Here is a 22573-nt window from a genome sequence, read left to right as displayed (position 1 = left end):
ATCGCATGAAAATGACGATATTTTTGTTCGAATAATATTAAACAAGTGAGTGGGACCAGGCCCATTGCCCCCAGCTATGCGCTCGCATTTGCCGGCAAGCGATTAGAAAGTGGCCATGTGATCATATATATACGTGTGTGTGACCAATGACGTTACCGCTATCAGCTATGTTTGTGGATAGAGGCGTGTTGGAGGTTCGGGGAAATGAAGCCCGCAGGACTTTGTGTAAAATGGCATCTTATTATAAGGATTATTATCGTCACTTTGGTAACGATGTGAACAATAAGATTTGATTCCAAAAATCAAGCGAATGACTCGAACCTCGGATCCTGTTTTCTTCTTTGAAGCAATCTACCGGTTCATTAGACTATCGTCCGGAATTCAAAGTCAATACCCAGAATCATATATAAAAATCTGTAAATTTCGAGCAGATTTATTTAACATATACAATGGTCTTGCTGCCACGTTTTGCGTTTGTGAAGTTGGAGCATATTCAACTTCCGGCGATGTTCGCTAAAGATGACATGGCAATATTATAAATGATAACACAGGAGTGTTACTCGAAAAATTTAATTGTTTTTACCTCGGGTCGCTTTAAGTTCGATTGGTTTTCCTTCATCAACGGCTTATAATACCGGTGTAATAATAACTAGCCCACAAGATGATAAGTTAATGTCCCACAAAATATGGAGTATATATTTTTGTCCCACTTATTGTCGACTTAGATACCTGGCTCTCCCAAAATGTATAATCCTGTTACAACAACTATCTATAATGAAAACTATGAAAACGCCCATTTTCAGTAACTTATATAAGCCCTTAACGATATTTTTAACTTATCTTGTATATGATGACCGAACAAGAGATAATATTCTTTCTTGGCGTCTATCGCGAACCGTTGATTATCTACGCCAATGACTGTTTCAACTCCATCTGAAGCTACCTTAATTGCACAAAAAAGGAGTATATATATATATATATATATATTTATGTATATAATATTTCTCCTTACTACAACCTTGTCCTTGTTTCAATGATAGCCCTGTTGTATCGTTTCAGGTGACGATCTTACGATCTGTCTACCACACATCTTCTAAGCGATCTGAAAACGAAAGCCTCGAATTGATCAGATAGTTATGTTTCGCCTGAGAAAAGCGGCGTCTATATCAGTTGGTCGAACCCAGTTTCAGACATCTTACCAGAATTTCAACTAGATATATGATATACTGTGTACGGGTAGAGTTTCTATTTGGTGCGACATTATTTTATCACTGCAGTTTCAGCGAGAAGTGAATTTGCTGAAATCGTGCGAAGGAGCTTGACCAGAGATGGTACCTGTTTACGTGCCAGGAACAATCTAATACGGTTATAATGTCGGCAATGTGAATTATAAGCTTTGTTTTTGTCCTGTTTTTAAGTTCGTAAACTGTTAGTTCGCCGTTCGTCGACACCGCTCACTTGGCACGGCGTGCAATCATGATTTACTATTGGACAGATAGATTTGGATTAAGTAACAACCTCGACTTTGTAGTCGAAACTTGCAAAGTACCACTTTGAAAAAAAATATGGAAAAACACGAACGAAAATTACGTGGTGACAATTGGAGAACGCCGGCATTCTAATCGAGGTTTTCTATACTAAAATAGACAATGGGCTGGCTTAATTAAAGTGTAATTCAGCGAGCTCATGGGTAAGCTACATACCCCTTATAGGAAACATGTTTTCATTGGATTTCTAAACTGATCGATGGAGCTTCTAGGTGTTCGAGTTTTCAATTCTGATATAGCCGTTAAAATCAGCCTCAGGGTGCTGGTCCCCAGAGCAGGATGTAACGCGTCTGCATCGAGTTCCGTATTGAACTAACCTCACATGGCCCTGAGAATAATACTACTGCACCATTACGGGAACAATACCTCGTTAATTAGTTGCATTTGGTACTGTCAGATTTTCGACGGGGGGGCGTATAGCCTATTACAGTTCATATCTAGGCACATGATGGATGCGTTTTATCAATTCTATACTTTACGGTAGTTGCAAAACGTACCGCAGTCGCAACTGGCGTTACAAAGCAATAGACATTCCCGCTCACTACTATATTGAGTCCAAATCCTGCGTAAAACTCTTTGTAATATGAAAGCACAGTTTAATAACACTTTGCCGTAAAATTAGACAAGGTGGACTCGTGAAAAATTAGTGCAGGCCTCTACTAGTCACATCGAACCTAGGTCACCATACGTATATCTAAATTTAGCACACAGATACCTCAAGTTTAGCGTTCAGAGTTCTGTTTATTTCGTATGTGCGCCTCGTGTAATTATGATCGGCTATGATCAGATTGGATGAACTTTGCTGCGTTTTTATCGGCATTTGTTGGCTGCGGCCATTTGACAACCATTGCCCATCAATAATATGGTACAACGCTTATGGCATTGCACACTACAGGATGCTAGCACTGATTACGGTTGGCTGCAAATAGCGTTACTTCGAGAATTTTATCTCACTTCAATGCAAAAATAGAGAGACCTTCCTCTCCATCGCTATAGAGACAGAAATAGGCCCATTTCTGTCTCTATAGCGATGGCCGCTCTGAACACCCGGTGACGTTCAGTGCGACGTTTCCGTCATCTTAGCTAGAGGCAATAGAGCTGAGGAAATATAGTTGTTTTGCGGAACTCTACAAAGTTGTTTGTTTGAGCGAAAAAAAAAGGAGCTATGCAGCAGTAGACGACGCTTCACGAAGGGCCTATAGAACGCCGAAACGAATCTATCGATTCGAGACTCAAAAAAGTGTCGTCCTGTAAAAGAAACATAATTCGGATATGAGATATTCGATCAGGCACGTCACGTTGCCGTCTGCGTCATGACAACAGCTGTCACTGCTGTCTTTTGCGGTTGACAGGCAGCATTTGCAATGGCACAACTCCCTGTACGCTCGTACATATGTGTTACCCCATTGTAAATATTTTGCTTGCGTGCATTGGCAGAATTGCCGCTTGCTTGGGTCGACCGGCCGGGCAGTGAACTTACGGATGTATCCCACCATTTGCATCACTCACACATCGTAATGCAACGCGCATATTTACGTGTCTTAGGTCGACAACGCAATTGCGGCTTACAACAATGTGTTTACATATGTGTATGTTCAAGCGTATGTGTGAGTACATAAGCGCACTCATGGGACTATTTCTGTATTGGAACTGGTGTAGTCTATGAAGTTGATATAAAGTCGTCTTGCGCGAGCCAAACATATCGCTTTTATCCCAATGCGCTTCATGTTTATGGGGTTTTATTATCGGAATCACTGGAGCAGAGTAGCTGAAATTATAATTCCCTTATATATTCACACGGTTGTTGATTATATGCGGAAACGTTTACGTTATTTCCCAACAAAAACCTGTGCACTTTCACAGTAATGATGTAGCGATGACACGTTTACCTATTAAACCAAGGGGCAACCAAAAATGATGTAGGTCGAATGCGGCCGCGTATGCACTTGCTATCGTGATGGTCAGAGCCAGCCGTCTGAAGCGGTGGTCTACTAAGGCAGTACGCCCTACGTAAGACTTGAACCATTCACATAATTTCTCTAATAACTTCAGCCATGAAATACTTATGCTCTTCGTTTTTACGTTTCTTCTGTCCCATACACACATCCATTTGTACTGAGAGTGAAGCATCCGTCGGTATGTTTCCATTACGCGATGCTCAAGGACGAGAACTGATCATAGCTTTGTTTCCTTTTGCTTGCTGGTATCATCCGATGGGAGTCAATGGTGCAAACATCGTCCGAATTTCTTCATTCTGCAATCTGACCACAATTTCTAACACATTCGTATTTCTCTACCCATGTCAGCAAAGCTCGACCGCTCAAGATCACTGATCTTATGTGCGCGTTGCCAGTTGTGGGCATCACAGTTTCGTTAAGATCTCCTTTTCTGGGTGGACTCGAAAAGCTAAGAGAAATCCGGCTCCTCCCTTCACTGTTGATGTATTTATTAGAGACGGTGCAAGGAAAAGGCTTATCTTTCTGCTGCAAGCTTTCGGCTCGAGTCTTCCTTCTAGGGCATCGTCCATTGCGCCGTTCTCGTTGCTTCCGCCACTGGCTGCCGCCCCTGTCAAAGGAAATTCATGCAGAATTGTGAACTCTCTCCGCAGAGCGGCCTCGGTATTACGGTTGCACTGTAGTGGTTCGCTTTATGTAGTTGATTTAGGCCGCAGCTTAACTGAGCTATATAATGGCTTCGTCCAGCGCCAGCATCAATGGATTGCTGAAAAATAAAGTGAAACAGGTAAAGCGTACGCTGTAGGTAAACGATGATTGTGGTGGTCTGCTTAGAGATAAAAAGAAAAACATGTTAGAAGCCTAAAATAAGGGCATAGGCCGTAGGCTTGCAAGGGAATCAAAGCACGGCCCGCTGCTGCTGCTGCTTATTACGATCCGAGCCGTAGAGTCTGATCCTGAGAAACTGAGCAAAAGCTAAAACGTAAACCATATATATATATATATATAAAATCTGAATGTCTTGAGATGAAAGTTAAATGATGACATCCTTTCCACTGATATAAGGTCGAAATGAGCTTGATCCAACCAGTAAAATATCATATCACTTATGACCTCAAGTTTTTCAATTTTCTTGGAGAACATCTTTCTATTGTACATTAAAATATAGTATAATGCAATGCGAATTATTATAACATGTTAGAGATATAATCATAAATGGCTAGGCCTTTCAGGACATTAAATTTTGTCGAGGGTGCATCCTATGCAGGGGTGATGGTCATCCTGATATCAAAGGGACATGATCTTAGATTAATACTGGGAGTTGGCCTAGCATCATACGTGGAGTTATAGTATTTGCAGCAAAGGTCTAGAGTTTATTCATACCTGAGCTGAGATGAGATTAGTACAACTGTATTATATACTAGTACGACAATAAAAGTAAAGTTAAAGTTATAGAGGTACATGCTAACAATGCAATATCTACTATTGGAGTTACCAAAGAAGAACACCAAGGAACACCGATATCTGCGTGATGTTGATCCACAATAGGAAGGCTCATGAGAAAGAAGTTACCATACAATTCACTAAAACATAAGTCTACAGTTCGGGAAGATCGGTTCACAGATTAGACAAGGCCGATTTGCGTTTCAAATAACGTCTGTTCCAGCTTTTTAATTGAGGGCCTGTGTTTTGCCACCCAACCATAACCTTACTTTTGCGTTTTCTGTCCGCTGTGTTTGAGGCCTCGTTATTTCGTCCACACGTTGCCACACGTAGGAAGTATAAACTGATGATGGATTACTTTTTGCTGTAAATTCTAGCTGATTTATATATTTTTTTATATTAAATGCATATATACACCCAAGATGTTTTCATTTCGTTCTCATCGAATGATCCACATATTATGCACTAGGATACTATATTTTTTTTTTTCGAAAATACGTATATCTCTATAATTAATATCATGACATTATGACAATGGCGAGCCTTCTGCTAGATAACATACCTAAGCCATAATTTCATAAATGTGGGGATTTATGTGATCGCTCAATGACAACCAAGGGGACAACATGTTAATATCGTAGCATGTCCTCTTGGTTGTCATTGAGCGATCACATAAATCGTATTTCGATTTTTCCGTCAAAATAACTATTTCAAATTTAGACAAAAGGGATTATAATTTTCAACCCCTTAATCGCGACCGGCTTGCCTCACTCGTTTTAGTTTTGCTAGTCACTAGTCTTAGTTTTATTGCATTGATTCTAAGATGAAGCCTTCCATCCGTTCTCTCCCTCTCTTTCTTATTCTGCCCTCACCAAAGCCTTGTCCTTCAAACCCTCCCATCGAGGTGCGTTTCGACTACTAACGCGAATTCGTACCTAACCAGTCAGCCCCCTTAGTCTCCAACCCCCGCCTCCGCACGGTTCAATCCACGCCTTCTGTCATACCTGTGTGTACCTCTTGCATTTTTACCGTCAGATAGTCTACTGCCGAGTAAATCAACAGAAGCTCCATGATGGGCGACTCTCGGACAGCCCCCCAACCTGATCTCGTCGTTCCGTTTTTCGTACGCATGCGCCCTCAGCTGAAGCCGTTTCGCGCGGTGAAGACTACTCCGGCAGTGACTCAGGAGCGGAGGAGGGAACAATTTTTGCTAGTGGTTGGGAAGCTGTTCCTTTCCTCTGTCGCTCCAGACCACTGTCGCACCGGCGGCAATGCTATGTTCTTCAACGTCGCCTTATTTAGACGGCGAGTCGGCGGTAGCAACAATTTCGACCGGACGGGTGGACGATGCGCGTTTCAAACAATGTTGGACAATTTTCGATAAATGCACAGGGAATGTTGGTTTTCCTAATATCTCACAAGTGATGAAAAACCTCCATCATGTGTATCAGGGACAACGTTTGGTCTCGAACTACTTCTAGCGCAATTGAGGGGTAGACAAATCCCGTTAAAACAATGAAAAATATGCAAAATTACAGCAGATCTTACGATAAGAATATGGTTGCTATCAGCAGGCTCAATAGAAAAAATCTCTGAGTCAAAATCTCGGAGCATCGACGAGATCATTACAAGACGTAGAGTGATACGAGTACTCTACAGCAACTGAAATAAGAGCGCACGTCTTATTCACGTATTTATTCCATTTATAACGAGACTTACGTGACATCTCAGTCGTCACACGAACAAAGGTAATCGCGTTGCGAAATGATCATTTTTTTATACGTCAGTATATCCCCTACGAACATTCATCTAACTGATCGGTCAAACAAAAACCACTTGAGAAACTGTGCCATTTGTACCGGTATCAGAACTGGTTCCCCGTAAGACAAAACTAATGAAAATAAATGATATAAAGACTGTCGTATCCGACAATAGAAGTAAATGATCCGACCGCCTTGGACGATCGATCACACCGATGTTCTGAACGACGGAACAATGGAACGAACAACTTTTCGTTCGTCTTTCCGTTCGGCCGTTACGACCGGCAATAGCAGAATACATTTCACCTAAAAAAGGCAAATTCACCCCCAACACCAGCAGCACTCCACGGTCCTCGAAACCATTTTCGCCATTTCATTTCGTGCCCGAACCTGCCATGTCAGATGCTCGACGAACGCAATGCGTCTGCGCTACCACTAACAACAATAACACAACCTGACGACGCTGAGCACCCACTACCCCCTTCGCGAATCTCGCAGCAGCCGGCTGTCGTCTGTCGCACGCCGAACTCCGAGGGTCCACCAATCACCCTGTGCTTTGTTCTGAGCAGCAATACTCCACCGCTCTCTTTCTCTCTCTGGAAAATAACATTGGCGCTCCGATTGCTCCTGTTGTTTGTTTATCGGTCTGTCTGCCCATCGACTACTGGCTTGCGCTGGCTGTGGCCCAGGTATGCCCCATCGTGTCCTGACCAACACACTGTTTGTGGCTGGCAACGCTGAAGGCTCCCGTTTGCTCACACAGAAACGACGAGCCCACCCGGAGCAACGGCGAAAACCGGACGATTGTAATGGTGGTGCCAGTAGCCGTTACGGCGGTGGCGGTGGCGGTGTCGGCGAATTGGGCGAGGGACTCTGGGTACCGCCGCTGTCTTCGCCTTCCGCCGACCACTGCTGGGCCGACACGCGCGCACAGCACAGAACGATGGCTGAACTACTTGTTTTGCCGCAGCTGCTGCTGCCACTGACACCCGTATCAGCTATACGACCGCCGCAGCGACGGTGAGGAAGAGGCTGAGGGTTCGTTTCCGAGGTGGTAAGGGTAGGTCCATCGGTTGCGTTCGGGAGTGAGCTCAGTTGCTTGTGGGACCAGGTGCCAAGACTCGACGGGCGGCAGCAGCAGCAGCAGCAGCAGCAGTTGGTGCCATCGGCCGCTGCTACTACTACTACTAATGTGGAATGACTGAGCGCGGTGCAGTTCGGTGGCAAAGGAATTCTGCGCTCGGAGCAACGACGGCGGCACAACAGTTCAACTGGAGCAGCAGTTCACTGGCACAGCGGAAACACGGGCCGGCGCGGTCGTGACCACAACGAATTGCCAAGAAACCACCGGTGGCAGCGAGGCCAGGGACACCCAGTAAACGTTTAACCCAATACACGACATGGAGATCATTGCGCTAGCTAGAAGCCAGTGGTAGAAGCAGCGGCTGTGGGCAGTTAGCTGGTCCGGGTTTAAACTGGCGTGGTTCGACACCGACGACGGCTCGTCTCTATTACTGTTTAGGCAATGAATCAGCAAGGAAGTCAGTCAGTCAGTCAGTCAGTCAGTGAAACCAAAATACAGGGGTACAAATCAGTTGGTAGTGGCAGTCGTAGTTGTAGCAGAAAATCGAGCAGTATCAGTTTCCGAAAACAGCACGAAAACACTTTGTCGCCGTAGTTAGTTAGTTAGTAACTGATAGTCAATCGCAGAGTTCAAAGACAAGCAGAGTGACTTTGAGAAAGAACTCTGAACCTAATTGTCCGATGTTCTTCGTGAGTGGGCCATTCACCCAAAGTGCTTGTTTGTGCCTAGGCGGATATCGTGAATACCTTGACTGTGTACGCGCTCGTTGCCCTAGTCGATAGAAAAAGCATATTCTATCTGTAAGGAACGATAAAGTCTGGGGGAGTCTTCGGCCGTCCACAGTTCGCCCTCAGATCGGTCGGATGCAGAGTAGAATCTGGTCTCCCACCGTAGCTTTGTGCTTCGTTAAGCGTAGATGAAGGGGCAGCTATATAAGGCGAGCTAGGCTCTTTTTAATGATAATTTGTGACACGTGCAAAACAACGAGAATATCCACCTCGTTCGACTCGACTCTCGGATCTATCTAAGTTTATCGAAAGCTCAGGTTGAAACTCAATGAATCCTCCGCATGCAGAAGTAAAAGTAAACACGCGTCAAGGGTAACCTTGTTGGTTGGATCGCACGTTCGACACGGTAACATCATCGGGCCACCTATCAGGTAGAAATCGTATAGCACTGGACATGGAGTGTTTTTGTGTGCCGCGAAATCGATGTAGTGAACATCAGCAATTGTGACGACAGTAACCAAGGCACGAGTGGAACAACTCCGTTTCCTCAATCTGGAAAGACTAGTCAGCTGATTGCCCTCTCCTCTTGGTAGACCCTGTCGGATCATCTAAAACGACAACAGCCAAAGGTGAAGGAGCGCCAGAAACGATCTCAAAACAACGGAGTATTGAAGATCCACCAAAAGAAATTTGCTTTTAAATCCGTCTTCGCTGTGCTAAACACTACACCCTATTTTTACTACTTATTTCTATACCTTACTTATTTTCGAACGAAGCAGCTGTATACTCGCGAACTGTTTCCTCTGCTGGCAAATAGATCTTTAGGCCATAATACAAAGGCCCGAGTAGAGTGCCAATCCTGATCCAGGAAGTCAACCAGTTGGGTTTCCACTCGCGATTAGCAAACTTGCCGGGATCATGAAAAGCACGTAAGACCTGCGGTCGGTGTCAATGGGAGTGCGTACCTTATTGAAAATATCTGCAGCTCCTCGGGAATTCGCTCACTTAGTCCATTAATTAGCTGATTTAAGAATCTGATGTTTGTTTGGATAGAATATATATGGACAGAAATACCGGTAACCTGGACAAAGATGCTCGGATCCATACCGACTATCTGAGAGCCATCGTCTTGGTGGACGCCTGACATGTGCTCTGCGCGTTTCATTGCTGCTAATGCAGCCGTCCAATCCAAGAATAAACTAATAGCGAGACGACTTCGTTGTAAGCAGTTGCTCCATAGCAAATAGGTTGTTTTGAGTCATCTGAGGTTTTTGATTTGTACGTTCGGATCGCTTCTAACGTCGGTGACGGTTTCATCGGCGCTATGTTCTCCATCATCGGTAGCATTTTTATTGCTGTTGGTGCACCTTTCTAATATTAGCAGTTGATCCTAGTCGCTGCTGCAAATAATAATAGTCGTCTATAATACTGACTGCCAAATACATAAGACTCAACCTTTAGTTGTACCAATTCAACTGATGCATAGGATCGACTGACTAAAAAATCTCTTCCGAGTGTTGCCTGTTAAGGAACGGGAGGATACCTAGTTACTGTAGTCATCGTGTAGACGGATCGTGTGAACGTCTAGAGGCTATCTGGCAAGTCAGAGGGCTTGTTCAGTAGTGAATGTAAACCAGCCGGATATTGCACCGGGCCCGCGACGGTGCCTCTAATCCGATTAGGTCTAAATGAATTTGAACAATAATCAAAAGCCATAGCAGGAGGGCCTAGTGGTGATCGTCAGGTTGCTTGAAGGCTCTGGGATATTTTGTTGTGTCGAGAGGGGATAAAAAAGAGGCAGAGGACGACAAGAAGAACGTCGGAAGTGCCGCGAAAAAACAAAAAAAAAAAACTGGTACATATTACAATTGCGCGATAGCAATAGCGATAGCAACGTCGTAGATATCAACGACAGCGAAGGCAGCAGCTGTACGAAAAACAAGCAATAAGTTTGACGTCTCAGCTGACGAACTTCACGAAGATACAACGACAAACTCTCCATAGTAACGACGGAAACAATCACAGATATCGAACGCCGCACGAATCGCACAAACGCTTTGCTCGTTGCTACGAAAAACCGATTGCAATTACGAAAAAACGTATTAGTGCTACGGAAAAACGGGAACAGTTGTTGAGAGTAGAGTGAAGTCAATGGCAAAATCTAACGATCCTGCTTTGATATTCTAGAAAAGAAAAATAGGAAACTAGCTAGACCTAAGTGACAGTGGTGACACAGAAAACGAACAGAGAGATAACCATTCTTCCACAAACAATTCAAGAATACCTCGGTTTTGCTCTAGACAAGAATAGTTGTCAAGTTTTACTTACGCCTTCCAGGTAGGCGGCCTACTGAGGACCCCAATATTAACGGTGGTTTATATTGTTGGATTGTAGAGTTGGAATTACGGGCCAACAAACAGGGAACGCTTAACGCAGCGTGTCCTAACCAGGTCGCGCAAAGGACCTGGGACCTCAAAAGCCTTTGCCACTAAGAGTGGTAAAGACAATTACACGTCGTACACTGAACGTGGCGCTTCACGATAGTATGACCGATTCGAGCAGTACGAACTACTAGGAACTGCCAGCGCGTAAGTAGCGACCGATGAAGCAACGGTTTGTATGCATATGCATATTTAATTTTCGAGATCAGAGAAGCTGGGTGCCTCATTGTCACCGTCAACAGTACTATCGCTTATTATTGATCGGAGGCGCACATCATACTCAGTTTTTGTTTGCTCAAGCCCACAGCGTACGGGCGACCGCGCAAGCAAGTTAGCACGTCGCCGACTCCCAGCAGCAACAGTGACCGCAAAGCTGAAAATCGAAGAAAAGAAAAAGAGCAACCATTGTCGTGACATCGATAGAGTGACTGCGTACATGGCAGAAAGGCTAGGACGACCTGTGTTAGAAGGAGACTTCGAGGCCCATTATCTTGTGCCGCACGGTGACAGCAACGGAACGGTATAGGACGTTTACGTTTTAGGCCATTTCTTCTCTTAGTTCTGCTGTAGATCTGCGCTTATTCGATTGTTCTGGCCATCGTTGGTTTTCACTTTTACCATGTAACAACGTATATTCTTCTTCGTATTGACAATAGTTCCATCAACAACGACGATTTTGCTTGAGCCAGTATAATTACTAGTACTTTTATACACGATTCGTGCTATAATTGTTACTCTTTACGAGTCAATCTGTGCGTTTGATTGGAGTTGAAGCAGGAGGCGACAACGAGCCCGCGACGAGTTAATCGTTCTCGCACTGAATTATTAACGGGCGCCGGTGACCGACAAATGTCGAGTTTACTTCTTTCTGTTTGGCTATCTATCTCAGCCCACGCCGTTTTACGCGTTTTTCATTGGTACTGCTTCGATGTTGTATACACGTTTTATGCGTCTCTCTATATTGTTCTGTGTTGGCAAGCCAGTATCCCTTAGACCAGAAGCTCATTAAGATCATTAGCATCGACATATGGAAGGACGAAACTACCGCTGGTCACGACCCAGTTCCACTACAACTGATATTATTACAAACTTTACGGCCGCTGACGCCACAATATCAACAACAAATGTAACCTACTATTCACAAGAAGAATTTAAGTAAATTACACTACTTCTAGCCTGTAATTTGTCTTCATAGCATTGAACGAGTCGTTGCCTTACGCCAGGCATCGTTTTAAAACAGGGCTTTTGCGTGTGGCTCAAGGAGGTTCGGTCGGATTAGGCAGCCATTGCTTGTACATTACGAATAATATTTTCGGTTGTACCCTTAACATTTGTCTGAGGAACTCGTCAAACAAATATATATGTGTAACATCTTTTCGGATTTCGAGTTCTCTATTCAGAGGAGTAAGCATTTTCGTCTGCTGAGCAGCGCGCAAACCAACAACACCCATTAAATCAAAATCGACCTCGGAGCACCAGTTATTTTTTCACAACAGATTTAAGCCCGCATGGCCGGAACAACAAGACACCAGAAGCAAAGTCTCAATACCACAACCAATAATAGTGACAAGAATATTGTTGAAGTCCTCTAAACTTTAGCCATTCTAGTGTGTTTCACCTCTCCAGCTACATTTTCTCGTTGCTCAAACCTGGCCGTTCTTTTATCTGAGCCTATTTGAAGGAAATACAGCTATCTCAAAAACTGATCCATTCTTCTCGAGTCTACTGAGATCCACTACTGCTGGCCAAATAATCTTCATTAATCTATTTTCCGTATGACTACCGAAGCGTGTACCACGGTGATGCTTTGTTAAGGTTCGCTAATCGCTCGATCGACTGACCTACGGACGGAAGAATCTGCCACACCCAGCTTTGTCGCTTCCCTTCCTGAAGTAGAACTTGCATTACAAGCACACGTTCTTCCCCCCCATTGCCGCCCAACAGTAAGTGCAGAAGCGCTACGACTAAAGCAAACGATAAGCAGCCCACTTTTCCCGAATTTCTGGAAATCACAAGTCAAACAAACAGATGGGCCTGTACGATACATGTAGTAGCAGCAGCAGCAAGCCACAACCGAAATAACAGCTCGGCGGGAGGGGTAAAGCCGAAAATTTACGACCGATTTTAGGGACCAAGGCCGAACACCTAAGGTCTCCCGGTTCTCTAAAACGAATCCTGTTTCCTTAATAGCCGCATGGTAAGTGATTGAATAGAAACTAGACGTGATTAAGACGCAGCGCTACCAAGCGGCAGGTATCAACTACTGCCAGTATCCGACAGTATCGATTTCAAAGTAACCGCTTAAGACGAACGGCAAATCTTCAGCGTACGCGTAAGCTTGTCGCCGCCTAGTCATCCGCAATAACTGACACATCAGCAGGAACCATATGAATGATCATCCATTGCGGTCCGAGCTATCCTCCATTTTTGATTGGCGTTTACTGTTGATTGTTATCTATCGGCTAGAAGTAACAGTAGCACTATTACGTCGTTATTAATTTGCCAGTCAGCCTGCAACAGGTCGCCGCTACTATCGAACATCAATACGTCTCTAATTGAATGACTAGCTTGGTAATCTTCAGTGAGTCAATGGCAAACTACGATTGTGGTCTTTGAGTGGACGAACGGTAACTGTGTCAACGACGAGCCTACGACATCATCACGACCGGATGTATTCCTTCAAAACAAACAAAAAATCCACCGAATAGAGAAGCGCAAATTGTTTTTCTACGACAATTACTAGTTCTTGTATTCCCGCAAAAGAATCCGTCAGAGCGAAACGGACCAAAGCTCAGAGAGAGTACCGCAGGCAACCGGGTCAACAATTAGCAAAACTTGGTAGTGCACTTTTCGGCTCAAATTGAAGGATCGCAGTAGCGTACCGCTGTCAGCCTTTTCAGCAAGCGGCTTGCTCGCGTACGGCCACAGGTAAGTAGTAACAGAGCGATGACTAGTTCGATAGGGAAACGACTAGCTGAGCGATTCCTCTTTCTAGCTGTTAGCAGTTCGAGAAGGCGTCTGAACAGGGCATTAAGACAGAGCTGGACTAGACCTCTTATCGGGCCATTGGAAGCGAATCTAGACACATTTGGGTTAACAACTCCATGCGATAAAATACGTTGACCTCATTGTCGCGTTTAAGCTGAAAACCTAAGGCTAATCTATTTCTCCTAGCCATCTCTCAATACTGCCTCTTAAGACGATTCAGTTGTAGGCTGAAAAGTTAATACCGTTATACTACTGACTTTCGAAAGGCTACGACGGCCTAACAATGTGTCACATATTGTCATTGTCCGAAAAAAACCGGTTGAGAGACGCTACCGGCCTAATCGGTAGCCTAAATCGAGAGGTTCAACCGAGATGTCTGTCTGTCTGTCAACTTGGTCATAGATGAACTGACAATAGTATTTGTCTCACGTACCGTTACCGTTGCTTATGAATGATATATACCTATTACTGTCATTAGACGTGTCTTCATTCAGTAATTTCTCCGGGTCGGTCCTTGGCGTCCTCAAAACCAACTGCCGCTAGTTGCCACGCGCAACTACTTCATAGCAAACGCTAGCAATGGTATTGACAATGCTTCGCAATCATTGTTTCGTTTTCGCTGTCGCACAATGGTGGAGTGGCGTACACACCGCTCGCTTGCTCCTGGTGGACGTTGCCTATACGTTCACGATAATAAGGAGTAAATGATACATAAAGCATTGAACATCGACAGCGTCACATATGGGCGTGCATCATGCCCCACAGCAATAAAAGCTGCGCCAATAGCGACCGCTCTCGAGTTAAACAGGGAAATATATGAACACCAATAGCAATCCGCGCTGTCGTTGTCGAGGTTGCGGAGTGACCGGCGGAGCCGCAGCTCTTTCAAGACACTACTTGGCTGGCGCGTAGAGCGGATAGCGTGTAGTTTCTCTGAAACTGCACAGCTACCGCCGTGGACGATCTTTTTAAGGTAGTCGTAGCGGACGTTGCTGCGCATTCGTACCAGAACCCGGTGATAGCGCTGGTGGGGTCAGTGCGAGCGGTTAAACCGCCGGGGCACTGAGCCGCGCGCTATTTACCCCGCCAGACTAAGCACGTGACGCTATTGTATTATTATTTACTGACTATCTACCGTACGCAGTTCTGCGGTAGTCGCTAATGCCAGAGCAGAGGACAGGCATGCTATCAGAACGCAGTGCTGAAATCGAACCTACTTGGCTGGAAAGCAGAATCGGAACTGTGATTTAGTCGACTCAGGCGGGTTTCAACAGCGAGATCAAAGTTGTACTTTACGTCTCTTTGCGAAATTACTATTCTCAGGTAGAGCTATTCGAGTTTTTGGCCTTGCGAATCGTTTTCTAGGTAACTTAGAAGGACAAACGTGAATTAGCGTCTAGAAACCGTTGGGTGATTTGCTGAAAATTCGATTGACTCGAATAATTGTTTTTTTGCAGCGAAAACATTTGGCCTTGCAGGTAATACACGGAACGGGGGAGAAATACAGGACAAATGACATTACTGAGAAAACAAGTCCACTTGACATCAGCAGCCTTTGATTTCAAGTACAAGTTAGCATAGCGGGCTTTTAATAGAAAAGCCATTTTTATCGTGTGATGCCTACACATCTAAACACAGGCAGCCAGCTGGAGGCGTAGTAGAAAAAAAACTTTTGATAAGGAAATGCTAAAGATCAAACACTATCCACTACTGAACCTAATGGTTGCCTACGTGTTGAGTTCGCCTTAAAGCCTGTCCTATATCCATCAAGTATACGTAAATATGGAGTGAAGGACACTCGAATTGTTACGGTCCAATCGAAGCCGCTGATAATCATGAGCTCGCTTTGTTGTTACGGTTCACGGTAGGACATCAGACCGATGGCCGGACATCTTACTTGCACGTAAGAGGCAGGTAACTATGTGTAAGCACAGATAAAGGACTAACCTAGAAGAGAATACATCTGCACACACACTCATCACTAACGTCTAAAGCCTTCACCAAGCATCGATGTTCCCAAATCTTCCCTCTAAACAAAGCTGAGAAAGATGCTAGTAAGACACCTAAAATACAGCACAAAGTAATGAAAAGGAGCGTATGCATTCGGCTTACGCATATGGAAACAGGAAAAACAAAACGTCGACGAGAGATTAATGTAGGGCATCATGTCCGCGAAGCAATGTACGCGTTTACAGCGTGAAGACGTTCTGGCGATTACCTACGGCCTGCGAAAAGTGGCTGCTTTGCCACTATACCGAAGGATGGCTATGAGGCGCATCGGAAGGTTAGCACATGTCAGAACGAAGTGACTGACCACCGAGTACCTAAGCTCCGCGACAACGCCCGACCCCGATATCCCTTTAAGTGCTACTGTAACGAAGGCAGCAGCAAAATGCGTGCTTTCGGCCTCGTATCCACGGCACCTCCACGCGAGCATTAACATTAAGTATTTATCAATGGGTTCCGTATCAACTTGCCTGTAGGCTACAGCGGCGCAGATAACAGTGGGAAGATGCAGATAGGTGCGACCTTTCCCGCAAGCTTCTAGAGTAGTGATAATGAAGCCAGCCTAGCGGGTGGCACCTATTCCAGTTTTATCTGCGTCGAAATGATATCATCATAACAATACAAAATTAATTACTATGAGATATGAGGGCCCTCTGTATAAGGGTTATTGAGAGAGGCATAAGATGACAGACAAGAGTAGGGAAGATATTCAGAAATGGCGAGCGACTCAGCGGTACGTACAATTAAGAGTGTCAGTCTGCGTCTATTTGCATGTCTGAGGAGGTGAAGTCGCAAGCATCAAACTGCCTTGCAGATGCCCCATATTTAAACAGCAACGAAGACGGTAGCTGTAGTTGCCTCAACAATAAATGCTACTGTAAGAGGTTGAAGAGATCCTGTTGCCGTCCGTCGTGTTCAGGGGCCGCAGATAAAGAGAGGATCAGGACGTAACCGTTTCATTTCAAATAGAAACAGGAAAACCGATCGTGAAAGGCCTTCTTTCCGGCGTTTGTCTATTAGATAACAAATGTGATTTGCAGAGCTCATTAAAATAGTGAATGACTTTTTTGATGTAAAGAAAAGTGAACATCAAGTGGGTGGGTTAACTTCATAGGCCAATTGGCAACCCAGTTTTCCGAATGCTCCATGTGATAGCCTGGGCATCCGGCCTCCAAGAACGGTGCATTTTTGGTTCTCAGCTAAAACGTAAAAAGTGCTTTTTAAATGATTTCGGTTCGTGGCGCGCGGTTCAGCCTAACGTCAATGCGCAGTGTCTAGTTCTACCTACGTACTCTAATCCTATACATTGTCTGCAGTAGCAGGCGGGCCGTTTGCATCATCATCACAAGTTTATTCTCCAGTTAATTGAAGCTAAGTATTTTGATGGCTCATTGTAGGTTTAGAGAACAGTCCACCCGATAGCTTAGTGAGTAACACATTTGACTGCTGATATTACGAAAAGATACGTTGTGGTGTAGGTACGAACCCGGCCATAGACACCCATCGTTTTGTGTTGGGAGCCAGCCGTCTAATGGAATGGCTAACGGCGGTACCGGATGCAAAAGTTTAACAATAGAGTAAAGGTGTTCATAGGGTGGGTATTTGTTATACACACACTGGACTGGGATGTTCCTTATCGGTGTTTTACGTTCATATACGTAGGTTAATTTCATAGTTCAGAGCATTCGACCATTGTCGTTTTCACTACGACCAGTAGTAACCTGTGAAAGTCTGCCGAATATCGTGCGAGGGGCGGATGTCCACCCGCCATAGAGTACCCTAGTAACGGGAGCAGATAAGTCTGCTTCGATGGCAAAAACAAGGAAGACACACACTCCCAACAGGATGAACGTCGGTTAAGAGTGGCACAAAGGAAGTCCCGCTCTGCTCTCCTGGCGAAGAAGATCATTATTCAGTCCTTATATGCAAATGAAGGATTATATCCATTAACAGATTTGTTACCGAGCCGAAGTTGTTTTCTAGGGCGTGTTCGGCCAGTACACATAAAGATGATATATTATACAAGAAAAGAGGTTGGGTGGGAACGCTGTACATCTTTTGTGACTTCGTTCATAGAATTGAGCTTTGGAAACTTCGGGCTGACTGTACGTCGATAATTGTTGGGTCACTTTATATATACACTTTGATATATAATTTTAGTTTGTAAAAAAAAAAGACTCAAACAAAGTTGCCTTACTATTTACAAAAAATAGCTAAAAAAAGAAACTGTGTTTTTTTTCTATGATTCCAGCATTTCTTTTGCTTTTATTAAACGTTTAATAAAAATAAATAATGTATGAATAAAGCTGTTGACTCGTTCGACTTGAACAACAATACTTCAAATAAACATAGTCCTTACCTAAGCAGTCGACGAGAGATATAAATTTATATGGGCTCGGGGCAGGTATTATTTCAAATGTTTGGATATTGATTGGGTTTCCTAGCGAAATTCTACAGGGGTATCCGAACGCGTCGCTTAGTGCCTCACCTGATACATATGCATCGAGGATAAATTCGGTTCACGAATAAACGACGTACAGGGATGCTTGAGCAGGACGCCACAGCAACGCAACTGACGCAAGCTTTATTTGTTTTATTTGTCAATAGTTAATCTCATTGAAGCTCCTTACCTGAAACCTTATTTGTTCTGATCTGATCTGATCAGTTGTGACAGTACGAACGACGAAATAATTGGGGTCGAATACATTTTTCAAACCTCTAGTACGCGTAAACAGACCCTATTATGGAACCATTGGCTGGGATGTTTTTGTCGTTTACAGGTAAGGCAGCTGACCGTGTTTCAGATGCGATATTTTCAGCACGTCTATTATATATGTGTACATATAAATTGAACGTGGCTAAAAGGGGCTTGCGGTTAACACGTGGAAGCAATTCACTAGGCCAAGAAAGTAACTATCTAAAGTGCTTGGCCTAACTCATCGCAACTAGAGCAGGTACGTGTGTCGTTCAAACGTTATCACAACCATCATCTGAATTAAATGCGTATAGGTGTAGCGCCGACATCCCATCTGAAATCTCGCGCCGTTTCATATAGGAACTCATGCTTCGACTCAGATTATTTTGAAGATAAGACTATCGATAAGATTCTCTCATGCGAACGAAAGAAAACACCCATTTTCAGGAAACAATTAGCTGAGCAGGGCGTTTATCTATAAATCTATTCAAACAGGAAGAATCTATCTAAGACCTAAAAATTGTGAACTCGAACCATTCCAGATGCGTGCAAATTTCGAAGCACCGCCTACCGCTAGTAGCAGACGGAAAACATTTATTGTGGTACGTACGTGCTCCCTGTCGTCATGATTATTATTATTATTATTACCTAGGGCTTCAGCGAAAAAGTGTCGAATGCGCGAAAACGATTCAGTTTGATGCTATTGCTAAAGCGTGCCTCGTGATTTAAAATGGCGTACGCCCGTCACTGCAAGCGTTTCCCATATTCGACCTCCAGACTTTTGTGGAAAAGTCTGATGTGTTTGTAGGTTAGATGGACGAATCGAACCCAAGTCGAACAACAGATACCAAGTTATATTCGATTCTGCGGCGGAACGATATTACGCTTTTTGCTAGATAGCAAGGGTCGAGACGAACATTTCTAGATTGGCTGGAATCAAGGGCAAAAGCAGAATGATAATTACGCAAGGCATACCGCCTTACGTAATAACAAAATAGAGCTTCTGTTTTGTTATTATAATAATAATAATATAATAATAATAAAGTCCATTATAACGTTACCCGTACAGAGTTAAGCTTTCCGCTCAATAGGGAAGCCGGAGCATCGATATATCGGACGTTCGCTCGGTTATTGTTGTGGCAAGCATATTACTGGCTTTGAACCAAGACGCATGAAAATCCGCATCTTGAATATAACATAAATCATATTTAGTATTTTCGAATACTGTCGCTTGTGTTGTTTCATTGTATCGGGTTGTTCTGATGTCGACGGAAGCATTGTGCATTTCTTTTTTTTTTTTTTTTTATCTATAAAATTTATAAGTTCTTATTTGAAAAGGCAGAGTAAAAGATTCTAGCGTAATTCATTTGAAATTAAATTTGAGAACTATGTTTTGTACAACTAAAGTTCCCCGGGGTGCAGATGGTCGTCCTTAAGATTCCCCCAGCTAATGGTATTAAGTGATTTAAATATCATTTCTCTCTACATCTGAACCGATTGGTGGCCCCTTTTACGAGCCAATCGACTGATATGCATGATATCGTACAAGCTAATTCGATGTCGTCAGCACTGCATCCCCATTAATTATAATTAAGTATCCGTTAGTTGGTCTGCTTCCTAACCAGTCAGCTGCGAGAGCTCACTTGCTAGCTATCTTCACAATGTCAGCCGTTATTTAGTTCAGTACCGGCCTATATAGAAGTCATTTGTACTGCGGATGCTGGTTACGAAGGTTGCGTTGTCCACAAGCTAAAATTTTCGGTTAGGAAAACAATCTATAGCAAAAAATCAATGGCGATCTTCCTCGGGTATTCGCAAACCTGATCTATCTACCGGCTAGATACGTAGAATCAAGCTCTCCTTATTATTATAGGATTTGCTATTCCCGAAAAGGTGCACATAGTTGGCTGTTGCCAGTTACGTGGCTAAAATTGTCAGGCCTCGAACGAGTCTCGTTCGAAAAAAAACATCAACTGTACCTTCGGATATGAACGGGAGCGACATTTACCGATATTCGAACGGAGTTTAATGGATATGGATAGAATAAATGCCAGTGTGATCAGGTGATTTCTCAAATCTGAGCTTTTTTTTGCTGAAAATACGGGTAGACACAATAATGAGTATATCAATACCGAGATAACAAAGGATCAATATAAAAACCAGTGCTTTTTACCGAACAGAAGAACAATATAGCTTTTGTGCTAACCGCTTCCGAAATGATGCTGACGAAAGACATGGGCTAGCTGGCTTTGCCCCTTTGTTGCGAAAAGCGGAAGGCTTCTCAATAAATTGCCACCCTGACGGAAACAACATGGATAGGAACACGTATCTAGGAGGAAGGTTTGTGAAAAACAGGAAATTGTTGTATGATTTAATCCGTTTCTTTACAAAACAAATCTATTATTGACGCGTCTGGTAGACTGGTAAAGTGGACCAAACAGTGATAACCAGTTCGTGTTCCTGGGCTAGCTTGCTGTAAGGTGTAGTAACGAGGGTCAAGAAAAAGATGCTCCTTACGCAGAAAACTATGACTAATATGATTTGGGCTTGGGAGGCGCGGTCAAAGATGGACATCGCGTTTGCTATGAAAAGAGCACCTTTATAATAAAGAAACATCTAACTATTTATATTCCTGAATGAAAATAACGTATCCGCTTCTGTCTGTATTGTTTTTTGATAAAGAAAGAAAAAGAAGGAAAAACCTGGCAAGACAGGGGAACGGCCTTTAGTCGCTCTGCGCAAGGCAGCTTACCGCGAATCGACCGTTTCTAAACATTAGATTTTTGATTGAAAAGCGGTCCGATAAGTTTTTTTTTTCCATATAGACACGATATATCAAGTATATGTTAAGCAGATTAACGATGTTAGCCATGACAATTTTAATATGATTTCCTCAGTTATATAATAGGCACAAAATAGGAGATACGAGCTTATTAAATTCGCCGAACACTTTCTCCTGTACGCAGTATAATGCAGAGATCACGCTATAATGCCGACACGCACAGTTTTTTACTATAGTAATAATATTTATACGAAATTATAAATAATCCGTTAAAAAGAACTCAGCATTAATCACGTCGAGAATTCAAATGTCCTCAATAGTCATCACGGTCCCCATGGAATTGCTGATATTTTAGCTCTGGGCAGAAGGAGCCCCCAATTGCGCGTCAGTTAGATAAGCTAAATAGGGTACTCCGATTCGTAAAAAATTTGTAGGAACATGTTTAGGACGTCATTTAATTGTCATCTATCGAATGGACGGCGGTAACGCTCCGACGAGTCACCAATTCCAATCGGTGTGATGATTTCGTAGAGCTACGTCATTGCTCATAGCCAACCAGAGCTAATCAAGATTGATTTTAATCCGCTATACGGTTGTAGGAAGAATCAAGCCAAATCTGCGTATTTACGGGAAATTCTATTTATATTGAATTTTCCATATACATAGCAATTTTAACTCGGACGTACGAACAATCATGATCGTATCCAAATCCGTATGCAAAACTATGAAGCAATAGAAACAGTGAGAGGGGTCCGGAACTGTCAAAGAAAGCAGTAGCACCGTTTCATAAACGAGAGACAAAGGACAAGGGTCCGAATGCAAAATGATTATTTTGAAAAAAAAAATTTAGATGGCTTGAAGTCAGTAGCTTACGACTTTGAGGCATAGGGACATAATCATGTCCTTATGCCTCAAGGTCGTCTATAAAGCGGTGTGGAACATCACACTATAGGTTTTAAAAAAAAAGTAAATTCAATTAGTTCGTTTAATTACACAGGGCGCTTCTTCAACAAACATCAAATGTAAGCGTATAGAGAAGTAGCGTCGTCATAAACAACAGCAGCAGCAGCAAAGTATCGCTGATGAGATAACAAACCATAGCTTTTCCTTAATATCCAATTCAAGCAATATACATCTGTCAAA

General features: G+C 43.4%; 1 protein-coding gene and 1 long non-coding RNA gene across 11 annotated transcripts in view; one reads left to right on the top strand and one right to left on the bottom strand.

Annotated features, from left to right (window-relative positions):
* Positions 1 to 2263: 2263 nt before the first annotated feature.
* Positions 2264 to 9016, bottom strand: LOC147755895 (uncharacterized). Its single transcript, XR_015325545.1, has 2 exons — positions 8895 to 9016; positions 2264 to 4268 (listed from the first exon to the last, which is right to left on the bottom strand). It is a non-coding gene; the product is annotated as an uncharacterized LOC147755895 (long non-coding RNA).
* Positions 7735 to 22573, top strand: part of Pkc53E (Protein C kinase 53E) — a 247332-nt gene continuing 232493 nt past the window's right edge. For 4 of the 10 annotated variants that reach the window (XR_015325533.1, XR_015325532.1, XM_086985901.1 and 1 more), the window contains exons 1-3: positions 7767 to 13886; positions 18734 to 18907; positions 19191 to 19250. The gene's annotated coding sequence lies outside the window, so the exon portion shown is untranslated. Of the gene's footprint in view, positions 13887 to 18733; positions 18908 to 19190; positions 19251 to 22573 lie in introns of all 10 variants that reach the window. The other 6 variants (XM_086985903.1, XM_086985907.1, XM_086985908.1 and 3 more) reach the window with 3 other exon arrangements.

Source organism: Varroa destructor, unplaced genomic scaffold (genome assembly GCF_002443255.2).
Source record: "Varroa destructor unplaced genomic scaffold, Vdes_3.0 BEIS01000004.1, whole genome shotgun sequence".
In the NCBI taxonomy this organism is placed as follows: domain Eukaryota; kingdom Metazoa; phylum Arthropoda; class Arachnida; order Mesostigmata; family Varroidae; genus Varroa; species Varroa destructor.
Note: the sequence above shows the minus strand (reverse complement) of the source record. Positions and strands in the feature narration are given on the sequence as shown.